Source organism: Hydractinia symbiolongicarpus, chromosome 6 (genome assembly GCF_029227915.1).
Source record: "Hydractinia symbiolongicarpus strain clone_291-10 chromosome 6, HSymV2.1, whole genome shotgun sequence".
NCBI lineage: Eukaryota > Metazoa > Cnidaria > Hydrozoa > Anthoathecata > Hydractiniidae > Hydractinia > Hydractinia symbiolongicarpus.
Window position 1 is genome coordinate 5,693,425 of NC_079880.1, and position 12,228 is coordinate 5,705,652.

Here is a 12,228-nt window from a genome sequence, read left to right on the forward strand (position 1 = left end):
TTAGTGGTGAAAAAATAATTTAAAAAATCGTTCTGGAAATGAGTTTACTCACAGGGTACTTTCTTTTTATACTTTTGACTATACGGGCCAAGCCCGGGATTTACGGGAAATCACGGGTTTTCGTTTGCCGGCGATTAAACTTCTTTTATTCAGCGTCTCATCAAAAATGAAAACATTTTTGAAAACTACAAGTCTCATGCGTTTTAGTGGTAAAAAAATAATTTAAAAAATCGTTCAAGAAATGAGTTTACTCCCTGGGTACTTTCTTTGTATACTTTTGACTATACAGGCCAAGCTGGGATTTACGGGAAATCGCGGGTTTTCGTTTGCCGGCGATTAAACTTCTTTTATTCAGCGTCTCATCAAAAATGAAAACATTTTCAAAAACTACAAGTCTTTTGCGTTTTAGTGGTGAAAAAATAATTTAAAAAATCGTTCTGGAAATGAGTTTACTCACAGGGTACTTTCTTTGTATACTTTTGACTATACGGGCCAAGCCCGGGGTTTACGGGAAATCTCGGGTTTTCGTTTGCCGGCGATTAAACTTCTTTTATTCAGCGTCTCATCAAAAATGAAAACATTTTTGAAAACTACAAGTCTCATGCGTTTTAGTGGTGAAAAAATAATTTAAAAAATCGTTCAAGAAATGAGTTTACTCCCTGGGTACTTTCTTTGTATACTTTTGACTATACAGGCCAAGCCGGGATTTACGGGAAATCGCGGGTTTTCGTTTGCCGGCGATTAAACTTCTTTTATTCAGCGTCTCATCAAAAATGAAAATATTTTTAAAAACTACAAGTCTTTTGCGTTTTAGTGGTGAAAAAATAATTTAAAAACTCGTTCTGGAAATGAGTTTACTCACAGGGTACTTTCTTTGTATACTTTTGACTATACGGGCCAAGCCCGGGATTTACGGGAAATCGCGGATTTTCGTTTGCCGGCGATTAAACTTCTTTTATTCAGCGTCCCATCAAATATGAAAATATTTTTGAAAACTACAAGTCTCACGCGTTTAGTGGTAAAAAAAATAATATAAAAAATCGTTCGGGAAATGAGTTTACTCCCTGGGTACTTTCTTTGTATACTTTTGACTATACGGGCCGAGGCAAGGATTTACGGGAAATCGCAGGTTTTCGTTTGCCGGCGATTAAACTTCTTTTATTCAGCGTCTTATCAAAAATGAAAACATTTTTAAAAACTACAAGTCTTATGCGTTTTAGTGGTGAAAAAATAATTTAAAAAATCGTTCTTGAAATGAGTTTACTCCCTGGGTACTTTCTTTGTATACTTTTGACTATACGGGCCGAGTCCGGCATTTAGGGAAATCGCAGGTTTTCGTTTCCCGGCGATTAAACTGCTTTTATTCAGCGTCTCATCAAAAATGAAAACATTTTTGAAAACTACAAGTCTCATGCGTTTTAGTGGTGAAAAAATAATTTAAAAAATCGTTCGGGATGTGAGTTTACTCCGTGGGTACTTTCTTTGTATACTTTTGACTATACGGGCCAAGCCGGGATTTACGGGAAATCGCAGGTTTTCGTTTGCCGGCGATTAAACTTCTTTTATTCAGCGTCTCATCAAAAATGAAAACATTTTTAAAAACTACAAGTCTTATGGGCTTTAGTGGTGAAAAAATAATTTAAAAAATCGTTCTGGAAATGAGTTTACTCACAGGGTACTTTCTTTGTATACATTCGACTATACGTGCCAAGCCCGGGATTTACGGGAAATCGCGGGTTTTCGTTTGCCGGCGATTAAACTTCTTTTATTCAGCGTCTCATCAAAAATGAAAACATTTTTAAAAACTACAAGTCTTATGCGTTTTAGTGGTGAAAAAATAATTTAAAAAATCGTTCTGGAAATGAGTTTACTCCCTGGGTACTTTCTTTGTATACTTTTGACTATACGGGCCGAGTCCGGCATTTAGGGAAATCGCAGGTTTTCGTTTCCCGGCGATTAAACTGCTTTTATTCAGCGTCTCATCAAAAATGAAAACATTTTTGAAAACTACAAGTCTCATGCGTTTTAGTGGTGAAAAAATAATTTAAAAAATCGTTCGGGAAGTGAGTTTACTCCGTGGGTACTTTCTTTGTATACTTTTGACTATACGGGCCAAGCCGGGATTTACGGGAAATCGCGGGTTTTCGTTTGCCGGCGATTAAACTTCTTTTATTCAGCGTCTCATCAAAAATGAAAACATTTTTAAAAACTACAAGTCTTATGGGCTTTAGTGGTGAAAAAATAATTTAAAAAATCGTTCTGGAAATGAGTTTACTCACAGGGTACTTTCTTTGTATACATTCGACTATACGTGCCAAGCCCGGGATTTACGGGAAATCGCGGGTTTTCGTTTGCCGGCGATTAAACCTCTTTTATTCAGCGTCTCATCAAAAATGAAAACATTTTTGAGAACTACAAGTCTCATGCGTTTTAGTGGTGAAAAAATAATTTAAAAAATCGTTCAGGAAATGAGTTTACTCCCTGGGTACTTTCTTTGTATACTTTTGACTATACGGGCCAAGCCGGGATTTACGGGAAATCGCGGGTTTTCGTTTGCCGGTGATTAAACTTCTTTTATTCAGCGTCTCATCAAAAATGAAAACATTTTTAAAAACTACAAGTCTTATGCGTTTTAGTGGTGAAAAAATAATTTAAAAAATCGTTCTGGAAATGAGTTTACTCACAGGGTACTTTCTTTGTATACTTTTGACTATACGGGCCGAGTCCGGGGTTTACGGGAAATCGCGGGTTTTCGTTTGCCGGCGATTAAACTTCTTTTATTCAGCGTCTCATCAAAAATGAAAACATTTTTGAAAACTACAAGTCTCATGTGTTTTAGTGGTGAAAAAATAATTTAAAAAATCGTTCGGGAAATGACTTTACTCCCTGGGTACTTTCTTTGTATACTTTTGACTATACGGGCCAAGCCGGGATTTACGGGAAATCGCGGGTTTTCGTTAGCCGGCGATTAAACTTCTTTCATTCAGCGTCTCATCAAAAATGAAAACATTTTTAAAAACTACAAGTCTTATGCGTTTTAGTGGTGAAAAAATAATTTAAAAAATCGTTCTGGAAATGAGTTTACTCACAGGGTACTTTCTTTGTATACTTTTGACTATACGGGCCAAGCCCGGGATTTACGGGAAATCACGGGTTTTCGTTTGCCGGCGATTAAACTTCTTTTATTCAGCGTCTCATCAAAAATGAAAACATTTTTGAAAACTACAAGTCTCATGCGTTTTAGTGGTAAAAAAATAATTTAAAAAATCGTTCAAGAAATGAGTTTACTCCCTGGGTACTTTCTTTGTATACTTTTGACTATACAGGCCAAGCTGGGATTTACGGGAAATCGCGGGTTTTCGTTTGCCGGCGATTAAACTTCTTTTATTCAGCGTCTCATCAAAAATGAAAACATTTTCAAAAACTACAAGTCTTTTGCGTTTTAGTGGTGAAAAAATAATTTAAAAAATCGTTCTGGAAATGAGTTTACTCACAGGGTACTTTCTTTGTATACTTTTGACTATACGGGCCAAGCCCGGGGTTTACGGGAAATCGCGGGTTTTCGTTTGCCGGCGATTAAACTTCTTTTATTCAGCGTCTCATCAAAAATGAAAACATTTTTAAAAACTACAAGTCTTATGCGTTTTAGTGGTGAAAAAATAATTTAAAAAATCGTTCTGGAAATGAGTTTACTCACAGGGTACTTTCTTTTTATACTTTTGACTATACGGGCCAAGCCCGGGATTTACGGGAAATCACGGGTTTTCGTTTGCCGGCGATTAAACTTCTTTTATTCAGCGTCTCATCAAAAATGAAAACATTTTTGAAAACTACAAGTCTCATGCGTTTTAGTGGTAAAAAAATAATTTAAAAAATCGTTCAAGAAATGAGTTTACTCCCTGGGTACTTTCTTTGTATACTTTTGACTATACAGGCCAAGCTGGGATTTACGGGAAATCGCGGGTTTTCGTTTGCCGGCGATTAAACTTCTTTTATTCAGCGTCTCATCAAAAATGAAAACATTTTCAAAAACTACAAGTCTTTTGCGTTTTAGTGGTGAAAAAATAATTTAAAAAATCGTTCTGGAAATGAGTTTACTCACAGGGTACTTTCTTTGTATACTTTTGACTATACGGGCCAAGCCCGGGGTTTACGGGAAATCTCGGGTTTTCGTTTGCCGGCGATTAAACTTCTTTTATTCAGCGTCTCATCAAAAATGAAAACATTTTTAAAACTACAAGTCTCATGCGTTTTAGTGGTGAAAAAATAAATTAAAAAATCGTTCTGGAAATGAGTTTACTCACAGGGTACTTTCTTTGTATACATTCGACTATACGGGCCAAGCCCGGGATTTACGGGAAATCGCGGGTTTTCGTTTGCCGGCGATTAAACCTCTTTCATTAAGCGTCTCATCAAAAATGAAAACATTGCTGAAAACTAAAAGTCTCATGCGTTTTAGTGGTGAAAAAAAAATTTAAAAAATCGTTCGGGAAATGAGTTTACTTCCTGGGTACTTTCTTTGTATACATTCGACTATACGGGCCAAGCCCGGGATTTACGGGAAATCGCGGGATTTCGTTTGCCGGCAAATAAACCTCTTTTATTAAGCGTCTCATCAAAAATGAAAACATTTTTAAAAACTACAAGTCTTATGCGTTTAAGTGGTGAAAAAATAATTTAAAAAATCGTTCTGGAATTGAGTTTACTCACAGGGTACTTTCTTTGTATACATGCGACTATCCGTGCCAAGCCCGGGATATACGGGAAATCGCGGGTTTTCGTTTGCCGGCGATTAAACTGCTTTTATTCAGCGTCTCATCAAAAATGAAAACAATCTTGAAAACTACAAGTCTTATGCGTTTTAGTGGTGAAAAAATAATTTAAAAAATCGTTCGGGAAATGAGTTTACTCCCTGGGTACTTTCTTTGTATTATTTTGACTATACGGGCCAAGCCGGGATTTACGGGAAATCGCGGGTTTTCGTTTGCCGGCGATTAAACTTCTTTTATTCAGCGTCTCATCAAAAATGAAAACATTTTTAAAAACTACAAGTCTTATGCGTTTTAGTGGTGAAAAAATAATTTAAAAAATCGTTCTGGAAATGAGTTTACTCACAGGGTACTTTCTTTGTATACTTTTGACTATACGGGCCAAGCCCGGGATTTACGGGAAATCGCGGGTTTTCGTTTGCCGGCGATTAAACTTCTTTTATTCAGCGTCTCATCAAAAATGAAAACATTTTTGAAAACTACAAGTCTCATGCGTTTTAGTGGTGAAAAAATAATTTAAAAAATCGTTCAAGAAATGAGTTTACTCCCTGGGTACTTTCTTTGTATACTTTTGACTATACAGGCCAAGCCGGGATTTACGGGAAATCGCGGGTTTTCGTTTGCCGGCGATTAAACTTCTTTTATTCAGCGTCTCATCAAAAATGAAAACATTTTTGAAAACTACAAGTCTTATGCGTTTTAGTGGTGAAAAAATAATTTAAAAAATCGTTCTGGAAATGAGTTTACTCCCTGGGTACTTTCTTTGTATACTTTTGACTATACAGGCCAAGCCGGGATTTACGGGAAATCGCGGGTTTTCGTTTGCCGGCGATTAAACTTCTTTTATTCAGCGTCTCATCAAAAATGAAAACATTTTTAAAAACTACAAGTCTTTTGCGTTTTAGTGGTGAAAAAATAATTTAATAAATCGTTCTGGAAATGAGTTTACTCACAGGGTACTTTCTTTGTATACTTTTGACTATATGGGCCAAGCCCGGGATTTACGGGAAATCGCGGGTTTTCGTTTGCCGGCGATTAACCTTCTTTTATTCAGCGTCTCATCAAAAATGAAAACATTTTTAAAAACTACAAGTCTCATGCGTTTTAGTGGTGAAAAAATAATTTAAAAAATCGTTCGGGAAATGAGTTTATTCCCTGGGTACTTTCTTTGTATACTTTTGACTATACGGGCCGAGTTCGGGATTTACGGGAAATCGGGGATTTTCGTTTGCCGGCGATTAAACTTCTTTCATTAAGCGTCTCATCAAAAATGAAAACATTTCTGAAAACTACAAGTCTCATGCGTTTTAGTGGTGAAAATTAATTTAAAAAATCGTTCGGGAACTGAGTTTACTCCCTGGGTACTTTCTTTGTATACTTTTGACTATACGGGCCGAGTCCGGGATTTAGGGAAATCGCGGATTTTCGTTTTCCGGCGATTAAACTTCTTTTATTCAGCGTCCCATCAAATACGAAAATATTTTTGAAAACTACAAGTCTCATGCGTTTAGTGGTAAAAAAATAATATAAAAAATCGGTCGGGAAATGAGTTTACTCACTGGGTACTTTCTTTGTATACTTTTGACTATACGGGCCAAGCCGGGATTTAAGGAAATCGCGGGTTTTCGTTTGCCGGTGATTAAACTTCTTTTATTCAGCGTCTCATCAAAAATGAAAACATTTTTGAAAACTACAAGTCTTATGCGTTTTAGTGGTGAAAAAATAATTTAAAAAATCGTTCTGGAAATGAGTTTACTCCCTGGGTACTTTCTTTGTATACTTTTGACTATACAGGCCAAGCCGGGATTTACGGGAAATCGCGGGTTTTCGTTTGCCGGCGATTAAACTTCTTTTATTCAGCGTCTCATCAAAAATGAAAACATTTTTAAAAACTACAAGTCTTATGCGTTTTAGTGGTGAAAAAATAATTTAAAAAATCGTTCTGGAAATGAGTTTACTCACAGGGTACTTTCTTTGTATACTTTTGACTATACGGGCCAAGCCCGGGATTTACGGCAAATCACGGGTTTTCGTTTGCCGGCGATTAAACTTCTTTTATTCAGCGTCTCATCAAAAATGAAAACATTTTTGAAAACTACAAGTCTCATGCGTTTTAGTGGTGAAAAAATAATTTAAAAAATCGTTCAAGAAATGAGTTTACTCCCTGGGTACTTTCTTTGTATACTTTTGACTATACAGGCCAAGCTGGGATTTACGGGAAATCGCGGGTTTTCGTTTGCCGGCGATTAAACTTCTTTTATTCAGCGTCTCATCAAAAATGAAAACATTTTCAAAAACTACAAGTCTTTTGCGTTTTAGTGGTGAAAAAATAATTTAAAAAATCGTTCTGGAAATGAGTTTACTCACAGGGTACTTTCTTTGTATACTTTTGACTATACGGGCCAAGCCCGGGGTTTACGGGAAATCTCGGGTTTTCGTTTGCCGGCGATTAAACTTCTTTTATTCAGCGTCTCATCAAAAATGAAAACATTTTTAAAACTACAAGTCTCATGCGTTTTAGTGGTGAAAAAATAAATTAAAAAATCGTTCTGGAAATGAGTTTACTCACAGGGTACTTTCTTTGTATACATTCGACTATACGGGCCAAGCCCGGGATTTACGGGAAATCGCGGGTTTTCGTTTGCCGGCGATTAAACTTCTTTTATTCAGCGTCTCATCAAAAATGAAAACATTTTTAAAAACTACAAGTCTTATGCGTTTTAGTGGTGAAAAAATAATTTAAAAAATCGTTCTGGAAATGAGTTTACTCACAGGGTACTTTCTTTGTATACTTTTGACTATACGGGCCAAGCCCGGGATTTACGGGAAATCGCGGGTTTTTGTTTGCCGGCGATTAAACTTCTTTTATTCAGCGTCTCATCAAAAATGAAAACATTTTTAAAAACTACAAGTCTTATGCGTTTAAGTGGTGAAAAAATAATTTAAAAAATCGTTCTGGAATTGAGTTTACTCACAGGGTACTTTCTTTGTATACATGCGACTATCCGTGCCAAGCCCGGGATATACGGGAAATCGCGGGTTTTCGTTTGCCGGCGATTAAACTGCTTTTATTCAGCGTCTCATCAAAAATGAAAACAATCTTGAAAACTACAAGTCTTATGCGTTTTAGTGGTGAAAAAATAATTTAAAAAATCGTTCGGGAAATGAGTTTACTCCCTGGGTACTTTCTTTGTATTATTTTGACTATACGGGCCAAGCCGGGATTTACGGGAAATCGCGGGTTTTCGTTTGCCGGCGATTAAACTTCTTTTATTCAGCGTCTCATCAAAAATGAAAACATTTTTGAAAACTACAAGTCTCATGCGTTTTAGTGGTGAAAAAATAATTTAAAAAATCGTTCAAGAAATGAGTTTACTCCCTGGGTACTTTCTTTGTATACTTTTGACTATACAGGCCAAGCCGGGATTTACGGGAAATCGCGGGTTTTCGTTTGCCGGCGATTAAACTTCTTTTATTCAGCGTCTCATCAAAAATGAAAACATTTTTGAAAACTACAAGTCTTATGCGTTTTAGTGGTGAAAAAATAATTTAAAAAATCGTTCTGGAAATGAGTTTACTCCCTGGGTACTTTCTTTGTATACTTTTGACTATACAGGCCAAGCCGGGATTTACGGGAAATCGCGGGTTTTCGTTTGCCGGCGATTAAACTTCTTTTATTCAGCGTCTCATCAAAAATGAAAACATTTTTAAAAACTACAAGTCTTTTGCGTTTTAGTGGTGAAAAAATAATTTAAAAAATCGTTCGGGAACTGAGTTTACTCCCTGGGTACTTTCTTTGTATACTTTTGACTATACGGGCCGAGTCCGGGATTTAGGGAAATCGCGGATTTTCGTTTGCCGGCGATTAAACTTCTTTTATTCAGCGTCCCATCAAATACGAAAATATTTTTGAAAACTACAAGTCTCATGCGTTTAGTGGTAAAAAAATAATATAAAAAATCGGTCGGGAAATGAGTTTACTCACTGGGTACTTTCTTTGTATACTTTTGACTATACGGGCCAAGCCGGGATTTACGGGAAATCGCGGGTTTTCGTTTGCCGGTGATTAAACTTCTTTTATTCAGCGTCTCATCAAAAATGAAAACATTTTTGAAAACTACAAGTCTTTTGCGTTTTAGTGGTGAAAAAATAATTTAAAAAATCGTTCTGGAAATGAGTTTACTCACAGGGTACTTTCTTTGTATACTTTTGACTATATGGGCCAAGACCGGGATTTACGGGAAATCGTGGGTTTTCGTTTGCCGGCGATTAACCTTCTTTTATTCAGCGTCTCATCAAAAATGAAAACATTTTTAAAAACTACAAGTCTCATGCGTTTTAGTGGTGAAAAAATAATTTAAAAAATCGTTCGGGAAATGAGTTTATTCCCTGGGTACTTTCTTTGTATACTTTTGACTATACGGGCCGAGTTCGGGATTTACGGGAAATCGCGGATTTTCGTTTGCCGGCGATTAAACTTCTTTCATTAAGCGTCTCATCAAAAATGAAAACATTTCTGAAAACTACAAGTCTCATGCGTTTTAGTGGTGAAAATTAATTTAAAAAATCGTTCGGGAACTGAGTTTACTCCCTGGGTACTTTCTTTGTATACTTTTGACTATACGGGCCGAGTCCGGGATTTAGAGAAATCGCGGATTTTCGTTTGCCGGCGATTAAACTTCTTTTATTCAGCGTCCCATCAAATACGAAAATATTTTTGAAAACTACAAGTCTCATGCGTTTAGTGGTAAAAAAATAATATAAAAAATCGGTCGGGAAATGAGTTTACTCACTGGGTACTTTCTTTGTATACTTTTGACTATACGGGCCAAGCCGGGATTTACGGGAAATCGCGGGTTTTCGTTTGCCGGCGATTAAACTTCTTTCATTAAGCGTCTCATCAAAAATGAAAACATTTCTGAAAACTACAAGTCTTATGCGTTTTAGTGGTGAAAAAATAATTTAAAAAATCGTTCTGGAAATGAGTTTACTCACAGGGTACTTTCTTTTTATACTTTTGACTATACGGGCCGAGTCCGGGGTTTACGGGAAATCGCGGGTTTTCGTTTGCCGGCGATTAAACTTCTTTTATTCAGCGTCTCATCAAAAATGAAAACATTTTTGAAAACTACAAGTCTCATGCGTTTTAGTGGTGAAAAAATAATTTAAAAAATCGTTCGGGAAATGAGTTTACTCCCTGGGTACTTTCTTTGTATACTTTTGACTATACGGGCCAAGCCGGGATTTACGGGAAATCGCGGGTTTTCGTTTGCCGGCGATTAAACTTCTTTTATTCAGCGTCTCATCAAAAATGAAAACATTTTTAAAAACTACAAGTCTCACGCGTTTAGTGGTAAAAAAAATAATATAAAAAATCGTTCGGGAAATGAGTTTACTCCCTGGGTACTTTCTTTGTATACTTTTGACTATACGGGCCGAGGACAGGATTTACGGGAAATCGCAGGTTTTCGTTTGCCGGCGATTAAACTTCTTTTATTCAGCGTCTTATCAAAAATGAAAACATTTTTAAAAACTACAAGTCTCATGCGTTTTAGTGGTGAAAAAGTAATTTAAAAAATCGTTCGGGAAATGAGTTTACTCCCTGGGTACTTTCTTTGTATACTTTTGACTATACGGGCCAAGCCCGGGATTTACGGGAAATCGCGGGTTTTCGTTTGCCGGCGATTAAACTTCTTTTATTCAGCGTCTCATCAAAAATGAAAACATTTTTAAAAACTACAAGTCTTATGCGTTTTAGTGGTGAAAAAATAATTTAAAAAATCGTTCTGGAAATGAGTTTACTCCCTGGGTACTTTCTTTGTATACTTTTGACTATATGGGCCGAGTCCGGCATTTAGGGAAATCGCAGGTTTTCGTTTCCCGGCGATTAAACTGCTTTTATTCAGCGTCTCATCAAAAATGAAAACATTTTTGAAAACTACAAGTCTCATGCGTTTTAGTGGTGAAAAAATAATTTAAAAAATCGTTCGGGAAGTGAGTTTACTCCGTGGGTACTTTCTTTGTATACTTTTGACTATACGGGCCAAGCCGGGATTTACGGGAAATCGCGGGTTTTCGTTTGCCGGCGATTAAACTTCTTTTATTCAGCGTCTCATCAAAAATGAAAACATTTTTAAAAACTACAAGTCTTATGGGCTTTAGTGGTGAAAAAATAATTTAAAAAATCGTTCTGGAAATGAGTTTACTCACAGGGTACTTTCTTTGTATACATTCGACTATACGTGCCAAGCCCGGGATTTACGGGAAATCGCGGGTTTTCGTTTGCCGGCGATTAAACTTCTTTTATTCAGCGTCTCATCAAAAATGAAAACATTTTTGAGAACTACAAGTCTCATGCGTTTTAGTGGTGAAAAAATAATTTAAAAAATCGTTCAGGAAATGAGTTTACTCCCTGGGTACTTTCTTTGTATACTTTTGACTATACGGGCCAAGCCGGGATTTACGGGAAATCGCGGGTTTTCGTTTGCCGGTGATTAAACTTCTTTTATTCAGCGTCTCATCAAAAATGAAAACATTTTTAAAAACTACAAGTCTTATGCGTTTTAGTGGTGAAAAAATAATTTAAAAAATCGTTCTGGAAATGAGTTTACTCACAGGGTACTTTCTTTGTATACTTTTGACTATACGGGCCGAGTCCGGGTATTACGGGATATCGCGGGTTTTCGTTTGCCGGCAATTAAACTTCTTTTATTCAGCGTCTCATCAAAAATGAAAACATTTTTGAAAACTACAAGTCTCATGCGTTTTAGTGGTGAAAAAATAATTTAAAAAATCGTTCGGGAAATGACTTTACTCCCTGGGTACTTTCTTTGTATACTTTTGACTATACGGGCCAAGCCGGGATTTACGGAAAATCGCGGGTTTTCGTTTGCCGGCGATTAAACTTCTTTTATTCAGCGTCTCATCAAAAATGAAAACATTTTTAAAAACTACAAGTCTTATGCGTTTTAGTGGTGAAAAAATAATTTAAAAAATCGTTCTGGAAATGAGTTTACTCACAGGGTACTTTCTTTGTATACTTTTGACTATACGGGCCAAGCCCGGGATTTACGGGAAATCACGGGTTTTCGTTTGCCGGCGATTAAACTTCTTTTATTCAGCGTCTCATCAAAAATGAAAACATTTTTGAAAACTACAAGTCTCATGCGTTTTAGTGGTGAAAAAATAATTTAAAAAATCGTTCAAGAAATGAGTTTACTCCCTGGGTACTTTCTTTGTATACTTTTGACTATACAGGCCAAGCTGGGATTTACGGGAAATCGCGGGTTTTCGTTTGCCGGCGATTAAACTTCTTTTATTCAGCGTCTCATCAAAAATGAAAACATTTTTAAAAACTACAAGTCTTTTGCGTTTTAGTGGTGAAAAAATAATTTAAAAAATCGTTCTGGAAATGAGTTTACTCACAGGGTACTTTCTTTGTATACTTTTGACTATACGG

General features: G+C 36.4%; 1 long non-coding RNA gene across 1 annotated transcript; it reads right to left on the bottom strand.

Annotated features, from left to right (window-relative positions):
- Positions 1-2,464: 2,464 nt before the first annotated feature.
- LOC130647745 (uncharacterized) lies at positions 2,465-5,840 on the bottom strand. The gene is made up of 2 exons (XR_008982879.1): positions 4,439-5,840; positions 2,465-2,817 (listed from the first exon to the last, which is right to left on the bottom strand). It is a non-coding gene; the product is annotated as an uncharacterized LOC130647745 (long non-coding RNA).
- Between the last annotated feature and the right edge of the window lie 6,388 nt (positions 5,841-12,228).